Source organism: Lissotriton vulgaris, chromosome 6, assembly GCF_964263255.1.
Source record: "Lissotriton vulgaris chromosome 6, aLisVul1.2, whole genome shotgun sequence".
Classification (NCBI taxonomy): domain Eukaryota; kingdom Metazoa; phylum Chordata; class Amphibia; order Caudata; family Salamandridae; genus Lissotriton; species Lissotriton vulgaris.
In genome coordinates this window covers 1,319,800,940-1,319,814,001 of record NC_141694.1, presented here as the reverse complement: position 1 = coordinate 1,319,814,001, position 13,062 = coordinate 1,319,800,940, and positions in this window count along the sequence as shown.

The following is a 13,062-nucleotide window of genomic DNA, read 5'->3' as shown; positions in this document are numbered from 1 at the left end:
ATTGTCTTCAACAATCCAAAGCAAGTAGCTACTGTCCTCCTTGCCTGGGTTTTGAATGACAACTCCGCATCCAGCCAAAATCCAAGGCTCCTAATCTCGGTCTTTGGAGTGGGCCCAGGCCCCATGCAGGAAGGCCAAAGTGTCAAGTTGTTAAATGTGGCTCGTTTCCCCAATAGCATCAGCTCAGTTTTTCCCCCTTTCAACTTAAGGTGGGATGAGTCCATCCATTTTGCAACTGCCTCCAGGCAGTTGCAAAGATTGGTCGGAAGGGGCTCTACCTGATTCAAGGAGACAACTAGCTGGGTGTCATCAGCGTAGCTTACTAATTGGATTCCAAAGGGGGCCACTACCTCTGCCAGAGGAGCCATGTACACATTGAACAGTGTGGGGCTAAGGGAGGAGCCCTGTGGCAACCCACACTGTAATGGTACTGGAAGGGAACAGCTGTTCTCCGAAAAGACCTTAAAAAATCTATCTCCAAGAAAAGACTCGAGCCACATAAGGGCCTTGCCCGTGACCCCGATCTTTCGAAGGCGAGATAGGAGGACACGGTGGTTAACCGTGTCGTAGGCGGCACTGAGGTCCAGGAGGATAATGGCCGTGCTGCCACCAGCGTCCAGAATCCTCCTGGAGTCCTCGACCACCCTCAACAATGCTGTCTCAGTTCCCTGTCCTCTCCGGAACCCTGTTTGAGTTGGGTGAAGCAAGTCGTGGGTCTCTAAAAAAGACGCCAACTGTTTGTTCACCCATTTTTCGGTCAGCTTACTGATGCCAGGGAGGAGGGAAATGGGGCGATAGTTGGAAAAATCGTCAGGGTCAAGGTCTGTTTTTTTTAACAAAGCCCTGACCATGGCCAACTTCCAATCTCGTGGCACAGTGCCTGACTCAATCGAAGTGTTGACTAAGTTGATAATGTGCGTACTGATGTGGGGCAAAGCCGAGTTTAAGATGGTCATAGGGGCAGGATCGAGCGGGGAGCCACGCTTTATGGAATTAATGAGGGGGGTAAAAGTTCTGAACTAAGGGGGGAGAAGAGAGAAAGGTGAGGCGAGATGGAGTCAGTGCCACCTACAAGAGGGGAAGTTAATTCAGCCATGGGTAGGGGGGGAAGGGAGAGGAGGATCTTTTGAATTTTGGTGGCAAAAAAAATTGCTAATTCGTTGCAGCGAACACCAGATTCATCAGAAGATAATGATGATGATGGCGGGTCCGGGGCTTTTAACAAAGATTTGACTATCTTAAACATCTCTCTCGGGGCGTTGGCGGAAGCCTCAATTTTTTCTGCATAAAAGGTGGATTTGGCCATGTTAAGGGCAGATTTATATTTCTTTATGGTGGATCTGTATTTATTTTTCTTCTCCTCATCAAAATGTTTCCACCACTGCCTCTCTTCCCGTTTACATTCCTGTTTAAGGGACCTTAGGTCTGAAATAAACCAGGGTTGTTTAGTAGGGCCTTTCTTGTTTGTAATAAATGTTTTTGGGAGCACGGTATCCAACGACTGTTCAATCCATTGATTGAAGTCTTTGTTTGCCCTATCTATGTCCTGATTACCCAGAGGCTCACTCTTCTTCAGTATTTCTAGCCAATCATTTAGCTCTAATTTCGTCCAACGCCTACCTAAGGCTTTGTGAGAAGGTATAGTTGGACTGGATCTGTGTGCCTTCCATCTGAAGGGAATAACCATATGGTCTGACCAATGGATCGAATATGGCTCAGCTGAAATTAACTCCACAATGTTTGAAAATATGGGATCCAAAAGGTTCCCTTTGGAGTGAGTGGGATGTGAGACTATTAAGCTCAATTCACAAGAGGCTAAATCCTTAGTCAGTTCTATTGCGGTGAGATCTGAAAGGTTATTAAAATGGAGATTCAGGTCTCCCAGCACTATAAAATTAGAAACCGCACTAGCTGAATCTAGAGTAGTTTCGATTAGTCCTTCCTGAAAGTGTCCTATCGGGCCAGGTGGACGATAGATCAAAAGACCTGAGAATGACAGTTCTGGAGATAATGTGATAGAAAATTGCGCACTCTCACAATCTGGAGTAGAACTACCAGTCATACGACAGATTAGATGATCCCTATAAAGAATGGCGATCCCTCCTCCAACCTTGGACAATCTGTCCCTATGTTGGATCAAGTATCCAGGAGGGAGAGCCTGGACGATATCTGGGCCAGAATTGGATCCAAGCCACGTTTCTGTTAATAAAAGGATGTCAAGGTCCAGATCTTGAATGTTATGTTATGTTATGTTATATGTTGTCTTATATAGCGCACGGCTACTCAAAAAGAGTGTCCCAGCGCTTTTATTGAGAACCTGTAGCAGAATATCAAATTAAATTAAAAGGGAGATTTTGATTGCATGTTTCGGTAATGAACGGCAGTTTACCAATGCCATTTTCAGATCTACCTCTATTTTCCTTGTGTTATCGACCACCTCCGTCGCCCTAAAAGGACAATGTTGACATGAGAAGCGGCGGAGCGCAAGGTCCACAGAATGGCTGCAAGCAGATGGAGTTACCCCCTTTAGGGCAAGAAGTGTCGAGCGGGAGTATGTTTGGTGGGGGGGGGCGGTTAGTGGGACAGAGGTCCTGGTCCCTGGGCCTGACCGTGCGTAAATGGGCTTAATTCTGACGCACCTCCGGCGCGCCATCGGTGCGCCCGCTGTGTGCCTTCGCTGCGCGCCAGCATGGCCAATAAAACATATAGAAGGTGAAAACCCGGCCCAAAGACTAGAGCGCCTCCCAGCCTATGGCGGCCACTGTTGTAAGGCCTGCCTCACCATCCAAGATGGAGCTGCTGTGTGGGGGGGTGAGTGTTCCTGCTCAAGTGGCGGGTGCCCAAATCAAATTTTACAGTGCAGGTAAGTGGGGGATGTGAGCCTGATAAAAAGTGGCGATTTCCAAATATACGCCGATTTTTTAAAAAGTGATCACAGTCACAGATGAATGCTGCCTGCGTCCTTGTAGTGAGTTCCGGCAGGACAAGTAAAGGTTCCAGCTCTACGCGTTGCACAGAGGTCGTAATCACCTCTGAAGTCCTTACAAGCGCGCGAGCAGGACTCACCTTTATGACGCCTGCTGCAAACCCGGCCCAAAGACTAGAGCGCCTCCCAGCCTATGGCAGCCACTGTTGTAAGGCCTGCCTCACCAGCCAAGATGGAGCTGCTGTGTGGGGGGAGTGAGTGTTCCCGCTCAAGCGGCGGGTGCCCAAATCAAATTTTACAGTGCAGGTAAGTGGGGGATGTGAGCCTGATAAAAAGCGGCGATTTCCAAATATACAGCGATTTTTTTTAAAGTGGTCACAGATGAATGCTGCCTGCGTCCTTGAAGTGAGTTCCGGCAGGACAAGTAAAGGCTCCCGCTCAGCGCGTTGCACAGAGGTCGTAATCACCTCTGAAGGTCGCGGGCCTAAAATGTTTTAGTCGGAAATATTGAGGTGCGACCTTACGCACTAGACTGTCTGCTTTTAATCTATTGGTTCACCCCCAATTTCAGTACGGGATGAAAGTGCTAACCCTAGGTGGTAAATTGATTTGGAAAAAAGAGGTCAAATGTATGAGGCAACTCCTTGTTCTCTTACTGTTAACCATGACACAGGCCATAAAGGCAGAATGCTAAATTACAGCATGGGTCTATCAAGGGCTGCAAGCTACGGTACATTTTTGGCAGATATTGAATGGGGAGAGTAACCTTAAAATATCATACCTCTGTAAGAAAGAGATAGAGAAAAGTAAACTGAACTGGGCCCTACACGTTAACTCCTCCCACGCGGGGCTAATTCCCTCATGGTGCGGGGGGAGGGGCCGGGGGGGAGGGGCCACGAACTCCAACACAGTGCTCATGACAAGCCCAGCTCTTCATGCTGCGCATTGGAGCTGTGCTCATGACGATCTGGACTCATCACAACTCCGCCCACTCCAGTAGAACCGCGCACAGATGGGGAATTAGCCACGAGTGGGCAGTCAATGGCAGTTATGACGAGCTGAGCTCGTCATGAGCACAGCTCCACTGTGCCTCATGACGAGCTGAGCTCGTCATAAGCATTTATATGGTGCTTTGTTGTCAATAGTGTGTCCCTGAAGCACTGCTACCTAGCTATCAGGGGTATACAGGTGCATCCGCATGTGAATGAGAGGGGAGATGATTGGTGCTCTTGATTTGTACTGCAAAGTGTCAGTTGGGGATTTGCTCCAGTTAGCAGGGGCTTAGTTATCAGTGGTGCAGCCAGTGCAAGGCAAGGGGACCTAGACCTCTGAGGGGGCACAACTGCAGCACCTCTTGGAACCCTGAGTGGGCACCTAAATAATCATGCTGATGTTCCAAAGGGGAACAGCATCTCAGAAGGTTTTAAAATGTGTTTTTACCCTGTCACATTTATTGTGCATTCAAAGACAGAGGTCAAATGTTAGTCTTGCTTTCTGACAAATTGCGGCTTATTCTTTTACTCTGGAGACCGGCGTTTACTTTTTTTCACATATGGCAACATTCGAGGATCTTGTAAAGTAAACTATATGACAATCTTGGTGGTGTAAAAGGAAAGGATGTTGGATGTTGTTTTCTTCTAGCACAACAACATATATATTCCCATAAATGAACAGTACAAATATTTCAAAGAAAGTAAACATTTGGTTAAGCACAAATGAAGTGTTTTTTTCTAATTCTGAAGTGTAATGGAAACAAAGATTTTAATAGGATCAAAACAAATCAATGCACTTCACTTGGTGATGCACAAATGGTGATGCACATTCACAAATATTTACTAAAACCAAGGGGCATATGTACAAGCCCCATATCGCCACCACAACATCACTTTTACTAACGTTGTTGGAGCGATAGGGGCTGCGCCTTATTTACAAGGCAGCGTTAAGCCTCTTAAGCCACTTAACATGGCTTAACTCTGCCTTGTAATTAAGGCCCTCTTTCATGCTATGGTTAGCGTGAAAGGGGTGGGCAGTGGGGGTTGCGGTGGGCGTTCCACCGCAACACCCATTGTTTTTGACGCTGCCCCCTATGTACATGGATGGCATACATTGGAGGCAGCTCCAAAATTAAGACCAGGTAAATCCTTGACATTTTTTCTGTTTCTTTCTTCATTTGTTTTAGAAGACTAATGGGAGTTTTCTTTAAGCCAAGGGTCTCTGCCGAAAAAGTCCACAAAGATCAGACTCGCACAGTCTGAAGTGCTGGTCCAAGTGTGGATAACGGGAGATTAGATAACCTCAGTGGACATTCAGGATTCATTGCAGCTTCCTTCAATATATTTTAATTACAGTAGTAGACCAATGCACCAGATACACAACCTGTGCCTCTTATACCATTATCTAGCTAAACTCTTCTCCTTCCTAGTGAGCGCTGTACCTGTGAGTGAGTAGTGTAATTGTGTGAGTGCAGGATATCCACTGTGTTTTAGTAGTTACATTGTGAGGGTTGTAGCTGCAATAATTCAGGATTAACATTATCTTTTGTAATTGCAGGGTAATTGGTCTACAGGTTGAAAGTTGTGACTTTGTGAGTGCTGAATGAGGCATATGCCAGTGTGAGCGCAGCATGAGGGATGTGCCTATCCCTACATGTTATTTCATGTGTGCATTTTTATTTATTTTTATTTATTTACAGCATTTATAAAGCGCTCTATCACCTTTCAAGCATCCTGGCACTAACATATAAGTGCACAGTAAGACTAATGCTCCGGGGAAATGTCAGAATAACCATATTATGCACTAGGGAAGAGCCAAGTTTTTCTTCTTCCTAAATGGGAGGAGATCCTTCAGTTGTCTCAGCTCCAATGGGAGCTTGTTCCATAATGGGGCAGCCAAGGTACTGAAAGCTCTGCCTCCTGATTTTATTTTTTTGAATCTTGGCACCTTCACCATTCTAGCTGAGCAGGAGCGAAGACTTCTCTCAGGTACATACCAAGCATATTTTCTCTGCATAGGTACTGGTCCAGACCCGTGCAGGGCCTTGAAAACTATGCAGAGGGATTTAAACTGGATTCTTTGCATTATCGGGAGCCAATGCTGCTCCGACAGATCCGACGAGGTAGAGGAGCATCTTGACCTCCCCAAGGCTAGTTTGGCTGCTATTATTTGGATCCTTTGGAGCCTGTCCATTAGATATATCTGGGATACCAACAAGAAAGCATTACAATAGTCCAATCTACTTAAGATAGTACTTTGTACTACCAATGCTCGAGCATGTGTTGGCAGTAGCAGATTTTTTTTCCGCAGGACTCTAATAATTGCAAAACAACTCCCCACGGTTTTATTAACCTGTGATTCAAGCGTCAGCTTATTATTAAACATGATACCCAAATTTCGAACCTTCTCGACAGGCATCAGTGGGGTAGCTGTGGCTAATGGCCAGAAGTTCAAGGGAAACTGGACAGTAGGGAAGCTAAGTTTTGTCAGCATTAAATTGCAGTGAGTTCTCCCTCAGCCACTGAGCTGTGTCTTGCAGGCAGTCATGAAACACTTCAAGAGATGTAGACTGTTCCCCCTCTAACGAGAGAAGCAGTTGAGTGTCATCGGCATAATTTACGATATTAATATTATGCACCCTTATGACAGCAATCAGAGGTTTCATATAGAGGTTAAATAAAATTGGATTGATCGCAGAGCCCTGAGGAACGCCATGCGAGATATTGATAAAACCAGACTGATAAGGGGGAAGGGCCACTGCCTGTCTCCTCTCTGAAAGGAAGGATTTAAACCAGCTCATGGCCATGCCTGCTATTCCAACCTCCCTAAGTCTCCTCAAAAGGATGGCATGGGTGACCGTGTTGAATGCAACAGGCAGGTCAAGCAGGAAAAGAACCACTGCTTGACCTCTGTCTGCACGCATCCGAAACTCGTCCATCATGGTCACCAGAGCAGTCTCTGTACCAGGACGAAATCCAAGTTGCACATCCTCTAGGATCTTATTGGTTTCCAAATATTTTGAAAGCGATCTACTAACCAAACATTCTACAATCTTTGCTGGATAAGGCAGCAAGGAGATCAGCCTATAGCTTTTAGGGCAGGCTGGATCCAATGTTGCCTTTTTTAGAAGAGGTGTCATCAATGCCTGTTTCTAGCAGGTCAGTACTACTCCACTAAGAAGCGATTGATTGCAAATAAGGCAGAGTGTAGGGAACAACTCTGCTCCCAACTCCTTCAAATTTTATGTGGCAAAGGGTCCGGAGGTGATCCCAAGGAGATGCCTAAGACCACTTTACCAAATTCCTCCACCAATGGTATCTCAAAATCAGTTAAGGTATTCATGATCTCTGTCTCTTTTTCTCTAGCTTTTTTATTTATGTCAGTTGGATCTCTTCCATTGACACCACTAACCTCTGGGCCTTCTACCTCCTCTTGCAAAGTGTCTCTGCTGAGGCCGTCAATGATTGTTTAAATTTTGTCATTGAAAAAAATCGCAAGACTATCACAGAGGTGTTGGGTGGAAGGCATCTGGTTCTGAGCACAATCAGGGCTGAATAAAATATTCATTATTTTGAAAATGCTTCTGGGTTTATTAGGAGCGTTCAAAATAGCATTGGAAAAGTACTCAGCTTTTGCAGTGTTTATTTATTTTTTATAGCTGATGATTGCTGTTTTTCAGGCAGATTTATCCTTATCATCATACGCCATTCTCCACTTACATTCTAGTTTCAGATTTTTAATTCATCATTAAATCAGGGGGCTGAAGGTCTGCCCGCTCTCTTATTATTTTTTAGTGGGGAAGCCAGGTCCAGTGTATATGTGATCTGTGTGCATAGAGTCACACAATTCTCCTCCACATGTCTATCTGTCAAAAAACAGCCCTCAAGATCAAACACCGGGGAGGTACTTCCCTTTCTTAGAAGGGACTTCCAATCTCTACTGACATAGTTTCTTGTTTCTCTGGCTGCATGACTAATACAATTAGGATTATATACCTGAAATCTAATCAAGTAATGATCAGACCAACCCACAGGCAAAATATCCAAGAATCCTAATACGTCTTCCTCTGAGAGAATTAAATCAAGCGTATGTCCTCCCCTATGTGTTGGTTTAGCAACCCACTGATGTAGGTTAAAGCCTTCACATCATTAGAGTAGATTGTTATAAACGAAATCTAGGGTACCATTAAACCAAAGATTAAAGTCACACAGAATCACTAATCTGGTATGTGTAGCAGCCATATTGCTTATAGTCCCAAACAGAGAATGCTGTTGGTGGACACTAATAGCCCCTGGAGGTCTGTAACAGACAATCCCAGTCAGTACATGTCCATTAACATCTTTTATCGCAAATACTAACATTTCAAATCCCCCTATCACATCAATATATATTGTAATCACATTCCATAATTCTTTGAAGATCACGCCTACTCCTCCTCCCCTCCCACTCATTCTGGGTTTATGACAAACTATACCCAGGCGGACATGCCAATCCTGGTTCTAAATCACATTCTGAATGTGTCCAAGTTTCCGTCATAAATAGCACATCCAATTCGTGGGATTCCAGAGTCAGCTGAGTTTCCACACAATGCTTGGGCAGAGATCTTACATTTAATAATCCACATGTAAGGTGATCTTGTTTTACGAAATCTGATGTAGGGAACACGGTCTCCTCAATTTTAAACTCTCCCCTCCCCTTTCCCAACTTACCTATTTTACTGAGTTCAATACTTAGAATAGCTTAGAGAGTGGCAGACTATGTTATTTTCCCGAAACAGTCCCAAACGGGCAGCAGGGCTGGCGCTGTGCGTATTCGGTGCACAGACGGGCGCAGATGGGCTTGCCTTTGGCGCGCCATCAAAGGGGATGATGGATGGAGCGTTTGAGAAAAACAAACACTGAACCCCAGTCAACTGATCTGGGTTTAATCCATCATCATTCTATAGCTCACTCCACCACCCCAGTTCAGAAATGGTCATATGCAAATCAGTCTGACCCTGTGCCTCATGGGAACAATCCAACCCGAACTTCCAAGCCATGTCTTCCCTGGACCGGAAACAAGCATCCTGGGACCGGTTTTGGGGTCATAACCCTCATCAGCCAGGCTATCTCGAATCCAGTGGCAGAGTGAGCAAGGGACCCACGTCTGGACATACTCTTCCAACTCAGGGCCAACAAAGCGATACCAAAGGGGATGATGGACGGAGCGTTTGACCAAATCAAGTACTCACCCCAGTCAACTGATCTGGGTTTAATCTATCATCATTTTTTAGCTTACTCCCCCACACCAGTTCAGAAATGGCCATATGCAAATCAGTCTGACCCTGTGCCTCATGGGAACAATCCAGCTCGAACTGCCAAGCCATGTCTTCCCTGGACCGCAAACAAGCATCCTGGGACTAGTTTCGGGTTCATAACCCTCATCAGCCAGGCTATCTTGAATACAGTGGCAGAGTGAGCAAGGGACCCACATCTGGGTATACCTTACCAACTCGGGGCGAGCAAAGCGATATGGGGACAGGTATGCTCAGAAGTGAGTCCCCTGCTCTCCATACCACTGGAATCAAGCTATCCTGGCTGATGAGGGCTGAAAGCCGAAACTGGTCCTAGGATGCTTGTTTCCAGTCCAGGGAGGACATGGCCTGGCAGTTCGGACTGGAGTGTTCCCATTGGGCGCAGGGTCAAGACTGATTTTCATATGGCTGGGTCCAAACTGGAATGATATGGTGAGCAAAAACACAATGGATTTAGGCCCAGATCTCTGTACTCGGGGTGAATGTATGACATTGTTCTGCATTCTGTCTATCTATTGTTTTTTTTTGCATGTGTCACCCCGAGTGGGACGGGTATGCTCAGACGTGAGTCCCGTGCTCTCCATGCCACTGAAGCTATCCTGGCTGATGAGTGCTGAAAACCTGAAACCGGTCCTTGGATGCTTGTTTCCAGTCCAGGGAGGACCTGGCCTGGCAGTTCGGACTGGAGTGTTCCCATTGGGCGCAGGGTCAAGACTCATTTGCATATGGCTGGGTCCAAACTGGAATGGTATGGTGAGCAAAAACACGATGGATTTAGGCCCAGATCTCTGTACTGGGGCGAATGTATGACATTGTTCTGCATTCTGTCCATCAATTGTTCTTTTTGCATTTGTCACCCCGAGTGGGACGGATATGCTCAGACGTGAGTCCCGTGCTCTCCATGCCACTGAAGCTATCCTGGCTGATGAGTGCTGAAAACCCGAAACCGGTCCTTGGATGCTTGTTTCCAGTCCAGGGAGGACCTGGCCTGGCAGTTCGGACTGGAGTGTTCCCATTGGGTGCAGGGTCAAGACTCATTGACATATGGCTGGGTCCAAACTGGACTGGCATGGTGAGCAAAAAAACGATGGATTTAGGCCTAGATCTCTGTACTAGGGTGAACGTATGACATTGTTCTGCAATCTGTCCGTCAATTGTTCTTTTTCATTTGACGCGCCATTGGTGCGAATTTCGTTGCCTACGCTGCATCACATTTGGCGATGCAACGCGGGCAACGAAATTCGTTTTTTATTCATTTTTTTCGTTACTTACCTGTAATGGTCCATATCCCACATTTTAAAACCCCCCCACCCTGCCCCTCCCCCGCCTGATGTCACTGTCCCGGTATAACGCCCTGCACGGGGCCGGGCCTGGGCTAATACGCTTAAAAAACATACGATACAGTTTTCTTTGAAAAAATCTAATGATTAAAAATAATTTCCTATGCTATGTGCAAAAAAGCGAAAGATGATTAGCAGCTCCCCGTGCAACACATAACAAGACTATGCAGCATATATTGTCTCTTTCACGCTGCGCGACCATGCCAGCGTGTCTCTTTGTAGCTGTGGGCCCAAAAAGACTATACTGCTAACCTCCCAAAATGGCGGGTCCGCTCCACTGGACGGACACCGTGAGGCTAGGATCAGGGCAGAACCAACGACTAATAGTGAGTAATACACTTAAAAAACATACAATAGAGTTTTCTATTTAAAAAATCTGGGGGCATATTACCAAGCCATAGCGATAATTATCGCTATTGCTTGGACAGAGACAAAAATTTACCGCTAAGCTGCGGCGATTTTTATCGCAAATAAACCTTGGTATTACCAAGGTTTATCGCAAATGCGATAAAAATCGGCCGCAATGCATGAATATCGCTGAAAAGTCAGCGATATTCATGCATTACCGAGCTAATGCTCTTAGCCATGTTATCCACCTCCCATTGGATAACACGGCTAAGAACTGCTCAGGGCAGGTGTTAGTTTTTGGAGATATTCGCGCTTAGCGCAAATATCTCCAAAAGTTGGTAATAGGAGATAGCGATGTTAGCGACTGTTTCAGTCGCTAACATCTTGGCACGCCCACTTTGCATGTCATTAGTGATAAATATCACTGACATGCAAAGTGGGGCCCAAGATGGTCGCTATCTCCTACTAGCTGTCGCTAACTGGTGTTAGCGACAGCTAGGTAATAGGGAGATAATTTTATCTCCGCTTTCTTGGCTTTTAAAGCCAAAAAAGCGGAGATAAACCCCCTTGATAATATGCCCCCTGATGATTAAAAATAATTTCCTATGCTATATGCAAAAAAGCGCATGCACTTCACTGGGCAAAACCTATCGGCTTTGTTATTATTTTTTGGGAATATGGCTTAGGCTTACAAAAATGCAGAGCTGAGAGTGCAAATTCTGTGGAGTGTATATGAGAATGGTAGTGCGTTTTATTATAGGAGAAGCAGACTCTGTAGAAGGAAATTGAGGAGTGTTGGGGCTGCTGACAGACTGAGATGTCACCCTAAGGAGGGGGCCCAGTCACTTTGCTTGTACAAGAGACAATGGCAACCTAGCTATGCCACTGGTTGAGAGGAAGTGGGAATCTAATACCTCACTTGCTTATTGAGGAAGCAACATTTACCAGCACCGTGTCGTGTTCTTAGCGTATTGCTGGTAAAGTGGTGAAGAGTCTGCTCATGATTAGGAGAGGTCAAAATGTTTTCTGTCCAAAATGTGCACAGTTTTTAAGGGAAATGTGCATTTTACATGAAATACACTTGGGCGGCTGTTAAGTGAAAATGGTATGCAAGGCCTATCCTTGCATACAAAAGCCAAACAAGATACCTGTTCAAGTGTTTTCCATACAGTTTCTAAAGTCACGTGGTGAACCTTTCCTTGAGAGCACATTCATCTGCAACATTTATTTAATGTCATAGTTCTAGTGAAATGTTGTTTGTTCGAACCATTTTCTTGCAGATGAAAATTACATAAAAAATGTCGATGAAAACAAAAACTATAATAAAAAAACGGAAATGTCAATCCTCGGGATTTAGGTGGGATTACGCTCATGTAATAGAAAAAAAAATCACCTCCAGGTACTTATAATATGTACGTGCAAAGTTGTCAGGTGGACAGAGAAACTGAGAGAGAGAGAGAGAGAGAGAGAGAGAGAGAGAGAGAGAGAGTGCGTGTGTGCTTGTGTGTGTCCATCTGTAATGTTTGTAAAGCTCAATGAGGTCGTCTAGTCTTCACAATAGTCTCCGAAAGATTGAGTAATATTTGCTTGGCTCAACCTTTTGTGTCTTTCGTTAAATTACGTGTTTTACCATTTAATATGTGTTTGTGCATTTGATATTCATCAAGATGGCGCCAGGTCACCTAAACCATCCATATGCTTTAAACTACAGGATCATCATTCCTGACTCACCTAATGGCTGGTGCCCTTTGACTTAAATATTAATCACCGAGTCATGGTTCAGTTCTGCTTCAATTCAAATAGAAAACATTGTAACATTTTCAGAAAAGCATTATAGAAATAATTGTTATTAAAGTCTAAAGTAATTCTCCATGTGCGGCCTAAAACTGTCACCAAGGGAGTAAGCAGAAACCTGCAAGATAAAGGGGCAGAGAGTGGCTGGTAGTGTATTTAAGACTAACAGCTTTAGTATTCAGGTCACTGGCATGTATTCGGACCGCAGGGGGCTTCGGAGCAAAGCTTCTGGCAATGGCACTCTTTCTTTTACAACTAATCACTGAGATTATCTGAACCACATGTTGCCGTAAGAAGTGCAGAAAAAGAGCCACTTCTGTGTTAAAGTCTTGCGGCTTACATAGCACGTTATGAAAAAGGGTAGGACT